The sequence below is a fragment of the Hylobates moloch genome, unplaced genomic scaffold (genome assembly GCF_009828535.3).
Source record: "Hylobates moloch isolate HMO894 unplaced genomic scaffold, HMol_V3 SCAFFOLD_4, whole genome shotgun sequence".
NCBI classification, from domain to species: domain Eukaryota; kingdom Metazoa; phylum Chordata; class Mammalia; order Primates; family Hylobatidae; genus Hylobates; species Hylobates moloch.
Window position 1 is genome coordinate 132,317,542 of NW_026652279.1, and position 13,901 is coordinate 132,331,442.

The 13,901-nt window shown below is 38.3% G+C and overlaps 1 long non-coding RNA gene across 2 annotated transcripts in view; it reads left to right on the forward strand.

The window, feature by feature from the left end:
• Positions 1 to 13,608, forward strand: part of LOC131383405 (uncharacterized) — a 176,856-nt gene extending 163,248 nt beyond the window's left edge. For both annotated transcript variants that reach the window (XR_009213403.1, XR_009213405.1), the window contains one exon: positions 13,358 to 13,608. This is a non-coding gene — a long non-coding RNA (uncharacterized LOC131383405). The remainder of the gene's footprint in view (positions 1 to 13,357) is intronic.
• The last annotated feature ends 293 nt before the right edge of the window (positions 13,609 to 13,901 follow it).

Consider the following 13,901-nt stretch of genomic DNA (forward strand, 5'->3'; position numbering starts at 1 on the left):
TTCTGGGCAACCAATGGAAGAACTAGATAAAAAAAATCAGCAAATACATAAATCATCTAAACCGTACTATTAAGCACCGTATGGAGCACTACTCAATAAGTGCAGAATAATTATTTTCAAGTAAATATGCATACATGGTTCATTCACCAAGTAAGCCATATAATGAATCTTAAAGCAAGTAATAATAAACTTAAAATTTTTGGTATCATATAGAGTATATTCTCTGACTGCAATGGAACTGAATTAGAAAACAATACAAATAAGGTATTTAAGAAACTCCTGCCCAAAAAGTAAGAAAATTTAACAACACACTTCTAAATAATTCACGAGTTAAGAAAAATAAACCAGGAAAGCAGAAAATAATGAAAACTAAATTATAATAAAATAAAAATATAAAGATTTGATAGCTGCATCTAAATTTGTGCTCAGAGGAAAATCTTAGCTTGAAATGATAATATTGAAAAGGAAGAAAGGGCTGAACTTAGTAATCCAGACATAATACCTTACGTAGGTTTCTTAAAGTCCCAGAATCAAAATAAAGCCAAAATAGACAGAAATAAAATATTTAATAGAAAAAGAGTGGAATATAGGCCGGGCGCGGTGGCTCATGCTTGTGATCCCAGCACTTTGGGAGGCCGAGGCGGGCGGATCCTGAGGTCAGGAGATCGAGACCATGGTGAAACCCCGTCTCTACTAAAAATACAAAAAATTAGCCGGGCGTGGTGTCGGGCGCCTGTAGTCCCAGCTACTCGGAGAGGCTGAGGCAGGAGAATGGCGTGAACCTGGGAGGCGGAGCTTGCAGTGAGCCGAGATTGCGCCACTGCACTCCAGCCTGGGCGACAGAGCAAGACTCTGTCTCAAAAAAAAAAAAAAAAAGAAAAAAGAAAAACAGTGGAATATAAAAAAGATAAAAATCTAGAATATGAACAAGGCCAAAAATTTGAATTTAGAAAAAATCAATAAATCCCTGTCTAGAATTACCAAGGGAAAATATAACAGAAAGTAGTTATATCAGTATTTAAAGATGCGTTACTATTACAGATCCTGAAAATTTGAAAACAGTAATAATAGAATAATGTGAATAAATATAGACCAAAAAATTTCACAACTTTGATGAAATGTATAGTTTTTTTGAGAAATAAAATATCCTAACTGACAAAGATGAAACACACTGTCTGAATATTTCAATATCAATTGAAGAAATTGAGTTCATTATCTTTCTGCATTAAAAGAAAAATTTTCTAGGACTTCATGGTTTTTCAGGCAAATTCTAATAAATATTCACAGTAAAATATTCAATCTTGGCTGGGCGCGGTGGCGCACGCTTGTAATCCCAGCACTTTGGGAGGCCGAGGTGGGTAGATCACTAGGTCAGGAGATCGAGACCACAGTGAAACCCCGTCTCTACTAAAAATGCAAAAAAATTAGCCAGGCGTGGTGGCGGGCGGCTGTAGTCCCAGCTACTCGGAGAGGCTGAGGCAGGAGAATGGCGTGAACCCGGGAGGCGGAGCTTGCAGTGAGCTGAGATTGCGCCACTGCACTCCAGCCTGGGCGACAGAGTGAGACTCCATCTCAAAAAAAAAAAAAAAAAAAAAAAAAAAAAAAATTCAGTCTTACAACTCTTTCACAAGAAAGAATGGTTGTTTACCATTTTTATATAAAAAGTTGGCATGAACCTAAAAATAAAACCCAAAAAGACATTGCAAAAAATAGCATACAGACTAACTTCCTACATAAACATAGTTATATTTCTTAACAAAATATTATCAAATTGAATATAAAATATGTAAAAATGATAATGCATCATGATTAAATAGAATTTGTTCCAGGAATGTAACATGGGTGCAATAGTCACAAATCAAATAATATAACCTAACCATATTCACAGAATCAAATGAAAAAACGGATGTTCATTTTCAAAGATGCAATAAAGAAGTTGACAAAGTTCAGTAACCATTTTGATATAGACTTTCAGACAAGATTTTTTCTTTCTGATTCAGGGCATTTATGGAAAACCTGCACTTATGCTACTTCATGGTAAAATATCATATGCTTTCCTCCTAAAATTGAAAACATGCAAGAATGGCTATTTTTATTCAGTATTCCACTAGTAGTCTTGGCTATAGCAAAATAGGCATGTAAAAGAAATAAATGACATAAGTAGCAGAAAAGAAGTAGTAAAATTGATTCTTATTGACATGATAGCTTACCTATACAATCTTAAAAATCTACAAGACAGCTATTAGAATAAATGAATTTGGCAAGTTTTCATAATACGAGTTTACTATAAAAAATAATTTGTATTTTATATGCTAGCAGGAAAAAATGAAAAACGAATTTTAAAATTCTGTCGTCTTGCCAAAAACATAAAATATTTCCAAATAAATTTTTACAAAGAAATGTGAGACATCTATTATAAAACCTACAGAACTTTACTAAAATCATTTTTAAAAGACCTAAATAATAAAAAGAGAGATTATGTTTCTGGATTCTTTAGGTGTTAATTCTTCCTAATTTGATCTACATTTAACAGATTCCTAATAAAAAGCCCAGAAGGCTTTTCTTGTGTAATTCACAAATAGTATCTAGTTTTGTAATTGTCAAATTACAATTTTGTATTGCCAGCTCACAAGAGTGGAATAAAGTAAATCATTCCTGCTGTCTTAACTCAATTTTGCAAATGACCTAAAATAGACGAAGTATTTGGAAAATTAACAGTTACATAGGTCCCTATGTAATTCAAAGGCAAAAAAGTCTTTACAACAAATGCTATTAGAACTACTAGATATTCATATGAAATAAGATAAATATGAACCCTAGACCATAGTGAAACAGGATAGTTCCCTTGACCCCTTTGTGAGATTTGCAAAGGGGTTGGCTTGTTTACTTAGCGCACTGCTCTCAACCCCTTGCAGGAGGAGGAACGTGCAAGTGAATGGGTGCAGAGGCTGGGACAAGCATATCTGGGCAATTGGCAGGAGCAGGACTCTGTGTGGGCCCACAGCAGTGTCTGGGGATTGCTCACAATCCCCAGAGTCCCAGAGGGCATGTGTTAGAGAGTGCTCTTTTAGCTTTGCCATCTATGGACAGCTTAAATGTTAAACATGCCTCTTGCAAGGGCCCACACCTGGGCCCTTGTCCAGCATCCAGGTAGAATCAGGTCACTCGAATGAATTGAAGGGTGGCGAATGTGGAAAATTTTACTGAGTGGTGGAAATGGCTCTAGCTGGATGGGGAGCTGGAAAGGGGATAGAGTGGGAAGGTGGTCTTCCTCTGGAGTTTGGGCATCTCTGGCCAAACCCTCTCTGAGGTCCCACTGTCAAGTGATCCCTCTAAAAGTCAAGCTGCTTCTCTTCAATGTCCGGCTGCTTCTTCTCTTTCCTTCTCTGATATTCTGTTGCTCCACCAGTGGGACCTGGGGATTTTACAGGTACATGATAGGGGGTGGGTTGGGCTAGGTTGGTTTCGGAAAAGGCAACATTTGGGCAGGAAAACAGGATTGCATGTTCTCACTTTGGGCCATTGGTCCAGGCTTAATGGTGTGACCCTCACCAGGGACTGCCCTTTTTTACCCAATATTTCCCTGCCTCCTGTCCATGTCAATAGTACACACAGTTTAGCAAGAAATTTATTATATATAAAAGCTAACAGTATAAGAATACTGAAAAATCAAGAGAACATCTTTGCAACCTGAGATAAGCAAATACTTTAAAATAAATATTTGTCTTAAATGTTTATTTAAGCAAATGTTTATCTTTAAAATTAAAGTGCAGAAAGCACCACACATAAAAATTAACAACTAGAAACTATTCAAAATAAAGACTTTTTCTTTTCAAAAAATATTATTAAAGAAATGAATGCCAGGTGCTGTGGCTCATGTCTGTAACCCCAGTATTTTGGAAAGCCAAGGCAGGTGGATTACCTGAGGTCAGGAGTTCAATACTACCCTGACAAACATGGTGAAATCTCATCGCTACTAAAAATACAAAAATTAGCCAGGCATGATGGTGCATGCCAATAGTCCCAGCTACTAGGGAGGCTGAGGCAGGAGAATTGCTTGAACCTGGGAGGTGGAGGTTGCAGTCAGCTGAGATTGCACCACTGTACTCCAGGCTGGGTGACAGAGTGAGACTTCATCTCAAAAAAAAAAAAAAAAAAAAAAAGGAAGATAAAAGAAATTGAAAAGGTCAGCATAAAATGGTGGGAAACATTTACAATAAAATACAAATCTATCTGATGAAAGATTTGTATCTAAAATATATAAAATCATCAAAACATTCCATTCAATTTGAAGAAATCAGCCAAGGGCAAAGACAAATATATTTTCAGAGATATGTTATGACACACTTACTAAAATAGCTAAAACAAACAGATTGATAATTTTAAGTGTCAGTGAGAATACGAGGCAACTGAAACTTACAATCACTTTGAAACACTGGGAGCCTATTCAAATTATAATATTCAGTTACCTGGCCATTCTACTTCTAGGTATTTACCCAGGAGGAATGATGAAAATATATGCCCATGCATAGATTTGTTCATGAATGTTCATACCAGCTTAATTTTCAAAACTGAAAAACCAATGTCTACACACAGGTATGTCCATACAGTAGAACGCTACTCTGAAAAAAAAAAAAAAAAAAGCCCAGAATGTTGTGTGCCAGCGCACACAACAATATTTGTAAATCTCAAAATTGGTGTGTCCGGTGAAAGAAGAAAGACCTAAGAGAATATGTATCATACCATAAAAGTGAATTAACATAAAATTCTATTAAGTCTGGGTGCGGTGGCTCATGCCTGTAATCCCAGCAGTTTTGGAGGGCAAGGCAGATGGATCGCTTGAGGTCATCAGTTCGAGACCAGACTGGCCAACATGGTGAAACCCAATCTCTACTAAAAATATAAAAATTAGGGTCATTCCAAGATGGCCAAATATGACAGCTCTGGTCTGCAGCTCCCAGCGTGATCAATGCAGAAGACAGGTGATTGATTTCTGCATTTCCAACTGAGATACCTGGTTCATCTCATTGGGACTGGTTGGACAGTGGGTGCAGCCCATGGAGGGCGAGCTGAAGAAGGGCAGAGCATCGCCTCACCCAGGAAGCACAAGGAGTCAGGGGATTTCCCTTTCCTAGCCAAGGGAAGCCATGACAGACTACCTGGAAAAACGGGACACTCCCACCCAAATACTGTGCTTTTCCCAAGGTCTTAGCAACTGGCAGACAAGGAGTTTTTCTTCCATGCCTAGCTTGGCTGGTCCCATGTCCACAGAGCCTTGCTCACTGCTAACACAGCAGTCTGAGATAGAACTGCAAGGCAGCAGCCTGGCTGGGGGAGGGGTGTCCACCATTGCTGAGGCTTGAGTAGGTAAAGAAAGCGGCTGGTAAGCTTAAACTGGGCAGAGCCCATCGCAGCTCAACAAGGCCCACTGCCTCTAGATTCCACCTCTGTGGGCAGGGCATAGCTGAACAAAAGGCAGCAGATAACTTCTGCAGACTTAAACATCCCTGTCTGACAACTCTGAAGAGAGCAATAGTTCTCCCAGCAGAGCATTTGATCTCTGAGAATGGACAGACTGCCTCCTCAAGTGGCTCCCTGATCCCCGTGTAGCCTAACTGGGAGACACCTCCCCGTAGGGGCCAACAGACACCTCATATAGGAGGCTGCCCCTCTGGGACAAAGCTTCCAGAGGAAGGATTAGGCAGCAATATTTGCTGTTCTGCAATATTTTCTGTTCTGCAGCCTCTGCTGGTGATTCTCAGGCAAACAAGGTCTGGAGTGGACATCCAGCAAACTACAACAGACCTGCAGCTGAGGGACCTTACTGTTAGCAGGAAAACTAACAAACAGAAAGGAATAGCATCAACATCAACAAAAAGGTCATAAACACCAAAACCCCATCTGTAGGTCACTAACATCAAAGACCAAATGTAGATAAAACCACAAAGATGGGGATAAACCAGAGCAGAAAAGCTGAAAATTCTAAAAATCAAAGCGCTTCTTCTTATCCAAAGGACTGCAGCTCCTCGCCAGCAACGGAACAAAACTGGATGGATAATGACTTTTATGAGTTCACAGAAGTAGGCTTCAGAAGGTCGGTAATAATAAATCATTAACAGACAAACTGAGAGCCAAATTGTGAGTGAACTCTCATTCACAATTGCTACAAAGAGAATAAAATACCTAGGAATCCAACTTACAAGGGATGTGAAGGACCTCTTCAAGGAGAACTACAAACCACTGTTCAATGAAATAAAAGAGGACACAAACAAATGGAAGAATATTCCATGCTCATGGATAGGCAGAATCAATATCATGAAAATGGCCATACTGCCCAAAGTAATTTATAGATTCAATGCCATCCCCATCAAGCTACCAATGACTTTCTTCACAGAATTGGAAAAAACTACTTTAAAGTTCATATGGATCCAAAAAAGAGCCCGCATTGCCAAGATAATCCTAAGCTAAAAGAACAAAGCGGAGACATTATACTACCTGACTTTAAACTATACTACAAGGCTACAGTAGCCAAAACAGCATGATACTGGTACCAAAACAGAGATATAGACCAATGGAATAGAACAAATGCCTCAGAAATAACACCACACATCTACAACCATCTGATCATTGAAAAATCTGACAAAAACAAGAAATGGGGAAAGGATTCCCTATTTAATAAATGGTGCTGGGAAAACCGGCTAGCCATATGTAGAAAGCTGAAACTGGATCACTTCCTTACCCCTTATACAAAAATTAATTCAAGATGGATTAAAAACTTAAATGTTAGCCCTAAAACCACAAAAACTCTAGAAGAAAACCTATGCAATACCATTCACGACATAAGCATGGACAAAGAGTTCATGACTAAAACACCAAAAGCAATGGCAACAAAAGCCAAAATTGACAAATTGGATCTAATTAAACTAAAGAGCTTCTGCACAGCAAAAGAAACTACCATCAGAGTGAACAGGCAACCTACAGAATGGGAGAAAATTTTGCAATCTACCCATCTGACAAAGGACTAATATCCAGAATTTACAAAGAACTGAGACAAATTTACAATTAAAAAAACAACCAACCCCATCAAAAAATGTGCAAAGGCTGTGAACAGACACTTCTCAAAAGAAGACATCTATGCAGCCAGCAGACACATGAAAAAATGCTCATCATCACTGGTCATTAGAGAAATGCAAATCAAAACCATAATGAGATACCATCTCATGCCAGTTAGAATGGCAATCATTAAAAAGTCAGGAAACAACAGATGCTGGAGAGGATGTGGAGAAATAGGAACTCTTTTACATTGTTGGTGGGACTGTAAACTAGTTCAACCATTGTGGAAGTCAGTGTGGCAATTTCTCAAGGATCTAGAACTAGAATTACTGTTTGACCTAGCAATCCCATTACTGAGTATATACCCAAAGGATTATAAATCATGCTACTATAAAGACACATGCACATACATGTTTATTAGGACACTATTCACAATAACAAAGACTTGGAACCAACCCAAATGTCCATCGATGATAGACTGGATTAAGAAAATGTGGCACATATACACCATGGAATACTATGCAGCCATAAAAAAAGGATGAGTTCATGTCCTTTGCAGGGGCATGGATGAAGCTGGAAACCATCATTCTCAGCAAACTAACATAGGGACAGAAAATCAAACACCGCATGTTCTCACTCATAGATGGGACTTGAACAATGAGAGCACTTGGACACAGGGCGGGGAACATCACACACCAAGGCCTGTTGGGGGGTCTGGGGATCGAGGAGGGATAGCATTAGGAGAAATAGCTAATGTAAATGATGAGTTGATGACTGCAGCAAACCAGCATGGCACATGTGTACCTATGTATCAAACCTGCACATTGTGCACATGTATCCTAGAACTTAAAAGTATAATTTTAAAAATAAATAAATAAATAAAAGGTATATATATAAATATATTTAAATATAATTATATATTATATACTAATATATAAAAGAAATGAGCAAAAGGTTTAACATTAAATGGGATTTGAATGTATTTTATTACTACATTGAGTTGAAAATATTGATTTTTGATCTACAATTTTTTTACATCTAAAATTGAAGAAAGATTTTTGCAATATCCTATAATGTCCAGAAATGTCACAGGGACTGTCTAGTTCATTTCGAGCAAAGGAGGAATTTGTAGGGATTTGGATGGCCTGTAAAGAAAACGAATGTGTTTGCTATTGATTCTCTTGAAATAGTTCTGTTTGTTTACTATTACTGTGACTAAACAGTTGTAAAAAACCAACACAATGATAATAGGCTACTAGCTTTCATAGGTCTTTTGCAGATTATATAAATAAAACCCTCTCCCCAGTTTGCTAAAAAACAAAGCAGGAAATGTACAATGAAGCAAAATTATGATAACTTTCACACTGTACCCACTAAGCAATGACTTACTGATGCAATTTCAGTATGTGTACAGCTGTCAAACAAAATTTTTAGCAAAGAGAAATAAATATAAAGTAGAGGATGAAGAAATTACAGATGAGAAAAGATGTGAAAAATCAAAGAGAGTAACTAGAGAGCAAGAGGCTTAGACTGTATTTGATTAATATAGGTGAATTTACCCTCTTTGCCCCCTCAACCTCCAATTTGCATATTTATCTATTTCTATGCTATCCCAGATCTAAGAGCAAAACACAGCACTGATAGACATGAGAAAGTAAAATATCCTAGTTCCATTCTAGCCGGGGTTTCAAACTAATTGAGGGATCTTGAAGAAATTGTTGAAGTTCAGTTTCTTTGGACCGTCTTTTGGACCAGGAAAACAATTCCACATTGATAGCCATATACACTAAGAACAATAGTCTAAATTTTAAGGAATCTGCACAATGGAATAGAGATCATATGGCAAAGCTCTCTAGATGGGACCCCAGAAAACTGGTAGGAACAGGAAGTAGATATGTATCATTCAAATCCTACCATCAAGAATTAAAATCTGAGAACTTTTTGAATTAAGCTCCAAAGTAAGCTTGTTAATTAAGGGTCTCCAAGGCTATGTTTTGTTTTGTCAGACAGTTTTAGCAATTTGAATTGGAATGTCTATAGCTGGGGCACGTGCTGTCTAGTTAACCAGTTTCTACAACTTCCTTTTATCTTATTCCAAGCTGCTTCAGGTATTTACGTATATGTCCACTCTCTGGAAGTCTGAAGCTTGAGACACTCTTCAACATAAACTGTATGTACAAAGACTGACACTCTCTTGCTTGCCACTATACTTTAAGCACAATTCTAAGAATACAAGAAGCAGTCGACTCCTTCTTGGGAAGTTGACATTTTAAAAAATGGACTAGCTGCAGTTTAAAAAACACCCTGAAGCTAGAGCTTCCATTGGAATTTGAGAGATTCTCTAAATTTTAAACCTGATAGCTTCTTCCAAATTTGTGTGCCTTATTTAGTTTAAGGAATTATTTTTGGCCTAGCACAGTGGCTCATGCCTGTAATCCCAGCATTTTGGGAGCCAAAGGCGGGCTGATCACTTGAGGTCAGGAGTTTGAGACCAGCTTGGCCAACGTAGGAAAACCTTATCCCTACTAAAAATACAAAAATTACCTGGGCGTGTTGGTGTGCACCTGTAGTCCCAGCTACTGAGGAGGCTAAGGCAGGATTGCTTAAACCCAAGGGTTTCAGTGGGCTGAGATCACGCCATGGCACTCCAGCCTGGGTGACAGAGCAAGCTTCTGTCTCAAAACAAACAAACAAACAAACAAACAAAAAAGAATTATTTCTGTAAATACTGTGTAAATACTGTCAGCTTAATGAATGAGCTTATGACCTTGGGAACAGTAAATCTAAGTAGATACCACATCTTTTTTTACCCCATCACTGCAGAGGTTATGAGACTGCTTTAGGTTTGTAATAAAGAATGAGACTCTATTTTTATATTTGACTGCTGACAGCTTTCAGGCCCCAGTGCTCCTTTGTCCACTTCTTTCCCACATCTGGACAAGCTGTGAAAGTCCAGTGCTCACTCCTTTGGCACCAGCAAGAAACTTGCACCATGCAATCCGTAGCCCTTGTAAGGAAACCATCACCTCAGTCCCAACCCCAATCATAATAAAACCCCAAGCCAGTTACCTTGTTTTTGTTCCCTCAAGCTTTTTTTTTCTTTTTTTGGGGGGTGGGGGGGGCTGCTTGAAGTCCACCCTTCTTTCACCAGAAACCTCCTCTTGGCCTGTGTGGATATATGGGTGGCATCATCATTGGTTTTACATCTAAACCAATGTTTGGGTGGAGAGTCCGTCACCCATAACAATTGGCACAGTGAGCAATTTGTCTTGGGAGACCCACTATCAGTGGAGTCCTATTCTCTTTCTTTGGTCTGTTCACTGACTCTGTTGCTGCTCTCCCGTATGCACCTTAAGCTGCTGCCTGTTGACTAGCTTGAGGATTGAAGCTCATTATAAAATATGTATTTAAGGAAAGGGTGATTATTCCCATTGTTTCTCTGTTTGACATTCCAAGTGGGCCTGTTTTTAAAACTGGAGAGAACAAATAGTGACTCACCCTGGATTATCCCAACTTTAATGCCATAGAACAGTCAATTAAGATCCCATATCCAATATTATTGAAATCACTGACTCTATCCAATAAGCCACTGAAAAGATATGGCTAGTATGTTCCGTTCAAGACCAATTTGAACAGTGTCTCAGCCACAGCCTGACTTCATCTTTGAAGAAACATAATATACCTTTTCCCAGCTACCCTTTTGGATTCCTCAAAGGCTCTGCCATTGCACAAAATGGCAGGCAAGAGTTGGCAGGCAAGATTATGTAGGTAAGATCGTAGCCACATCTAACTTTTCTCAAGGGTACAATTCTGAGATCACACTGATGATGAGATGAGAGAGTTCCCTGACCCCGTCATGGGACTTGTGACAGGGGTGTGACTTGTTTGCTCAGCTGCTGTATGCTTAAACCTCTTAAGGATGGGGAGCATGTAGATGGGCAGGTGCAGAAGCTGGGGCAAGTACTTTTGGGCTCCAGCCCCATGGTAACATGTAGGGGTGTGTTACAATTAATGCTTTTAGCATCTGCCATCCTCAGACAGCTAAGTGTTAAACCAGCTAGTGGAGAGTCAGTGTGGACAGCCCTTTACACACTGCCTTCTTGGTACCTAAGTCGTTGTCCAGTGTCCAAGAAGAATCAGGTCACACAGACTTGAAGGTTGGTAAATTTGGAGACTTTATTAAGTGATGGAGTTGGGATGGATAGGGAACTGGAAAGGGATGGAGTGGGAAGATGGTCTTTCTCAGGAGTTTGGCTGTCCCACATCCAGTCTCCTCTCCAACCATCTCCAGCCAAACTCCTCTCAACGTTCAGGTGCTCCTTCTCTTATCTCCTTCTCTGCCTCGCCACTCTTCTGCTTATGGAGACTGAGGTTTGGGGTTTATATGGGTACAGGATAGGGGAGTGGTATGCCCCAGTGGTCTTGGAAAAGGCAACATTTGGGCATGATAACAGGAATACCTGCTCCCATTTAGGGCCATGGGTTTCCAGGCCTGAGAGTGGGGCCTTTGCCAGGGAAATACCCTCTTCTACTCAGTATTTCCCTGCCTCATGTCAATATCAATAACATTCTTATCCAAGGAAATTCATTTTAAACTTACACAGTAGCTCAAAAAAATGGGATGGGATATTACCTTCCACATAGTACAAGACCCTTTTACCTTAATTAAATTTGTGAAAGTTACTTGGTAAGCTAAGAGCTTGCACTATTGATGCTTTCATCATCCACACTATTATTACTACAGTAGCAAACCTTTTCATACTCTCTTGGTGGCTATTTCACATCACCAATTTTAAGAGCAAAACCAAATTTTGAGCTGGGGATGAGAGGATGACCACAACAAGGATACTACTTCTGGAGGCACTATCAAGATTTGCAAAATAACCTTACAGCTTTCTTTCAGTTGTAATAGTCAATACTTCTAAATATCATGATTTCCAATAGAAGTGCCCTGTACATCTATGGCATTTTCTCTCCTATTTTCTTTTTCTCTCTCCTTCCTCCTTTGGTGTTTTCATATCGTTGATTATTTCATTCACCCTGAATGGATTAGAAACCAACATGTGCAACAATCTCCTTATCAGTATTTGCTTGGTTGTAATCTTTATATAAGTTGAAATGTTCTATAAATGCCATGTGTATACTTTGACTTTAGATAAAGTTTGCAATTTTATTATCACATTTGATTGCTTGTATTAATTCCTGATCTGAAATTGTTTTTAAAACTAAAATTATCTGAGTAATCAAAAATGTCATTATATTTATTTCTACCATAAGGATTGAATTTTAATATCTCATTCTTCTTTTCAAAAGGGGAAAAAACGCACAGTAATTTAACAGATGAGTCTACTGTGTTGTGTATGGTAGCTGTGATTTTAAGAATACAATAAATTGTCAACATTATCAAAGTAGTAATGCAAGAAGAGGAGAGTTATTAGCCTTTTAATCTTTTGACTAAAATAAAATCAACATATTCTTTCTGTCTTTGTAGGCATAAACATTATATAGTCACCAATTCTGAGTGGGTCACTTATTAGTTTACATGAAACATTTCAGATAAATAACTTCGGAATTACAGCATAGCACAAAAACACTATATATATATCTGAACCTGGATTCAGCACAAAATTCTAAAGCTAAACAATCAAGATTTTTAAATTAATTTTTAATGTAAAAATTTTCTAAATTATGTTTATGCCATCTCAAAGACATAAATTATCAAAATTTTCAGTATTCCAAATCAACAGGTGATTCAGTGTCACTATTTGTCATTTCCTGGTGTCTCTAAATCTGGGTCTTGCTGTAGTGATTACTATAGCCATAAAACCTATTGCATTGGGTTCTGGGCTTTTCATCAGTGAAATAGGTTAGCTCAAATGGGAATTTATGGCTATACCCTGAAGAGAAAGTTCTTCTGTTAAGTTATAGAACTGACAAAGCAATTCTTTTAAAACAAAACACTTTTTTGAGGTGTGATTAACATCAAAAGCCTATACATATCTAATGTATACAATTTGATTAGTTTAAAAATAAGTATGAAAGTGAGAAAACGGCTTATTTAGAGGTGATCTAATAATTTTTTGAAATAGATATTCTCGTTCTGGAAGCTAGCCTTGAAAGATGACCCTGCAGTCCTACTACAATGAGCAGTGCCGCACAATATGCATACCCTGGAACCTGGGCTGGCCTTGCTTACTCCCTTTTGATAGAATGCAGAATGATATAGTATGACACATGACTTTCAATTTTAGGTAATAAGATGACGTGCAGCTTCTGACAAAATCTCTTGAAATGCTTACTCCAGGAAAACTTAGCTACCATGCTTTGAGAAAGCTCGAGATAGCCGTGTCAGTGGCCCACGTGAAGACAGAAAAGGAGAGACCAACAGAGGGAAAGAGAGAGTGAGAGAAAGAAAGAGAGAGTTTGCCTCTACATTTTACAAGCACCTAAAACTGTCCATCATTACATGAGTAAAGTGTGAATAAGTTAAGCTACAAGCCCAGTTGAACATCCAGATGACTCCAACTCCTACCACCTCTAATTGAACTGTATAAAGAGCTCCCAATTGGCCAGCTGTGCTGTTCAAATTATAGAACTGTGAAAGCGAATCATAAGTTGTTTTAGTATTGTGTTTTTTTCTGGGCAATGGGGGTGTTTATGCAGCAATTGATAACTGAAATAGGATTTCTTACCAGGGATGTGGAGTATGTCCATTACAATAACCTCAAATACATGGCACTGTCTTTGGGATGAAATGGTGATCTTCAAACAATAAGATACCAACAAGAGATTAGTTAAAGGCTAAAGGACAGAGAGAAAATTGCCATTAGAGGCTGAATAAAAAGAGA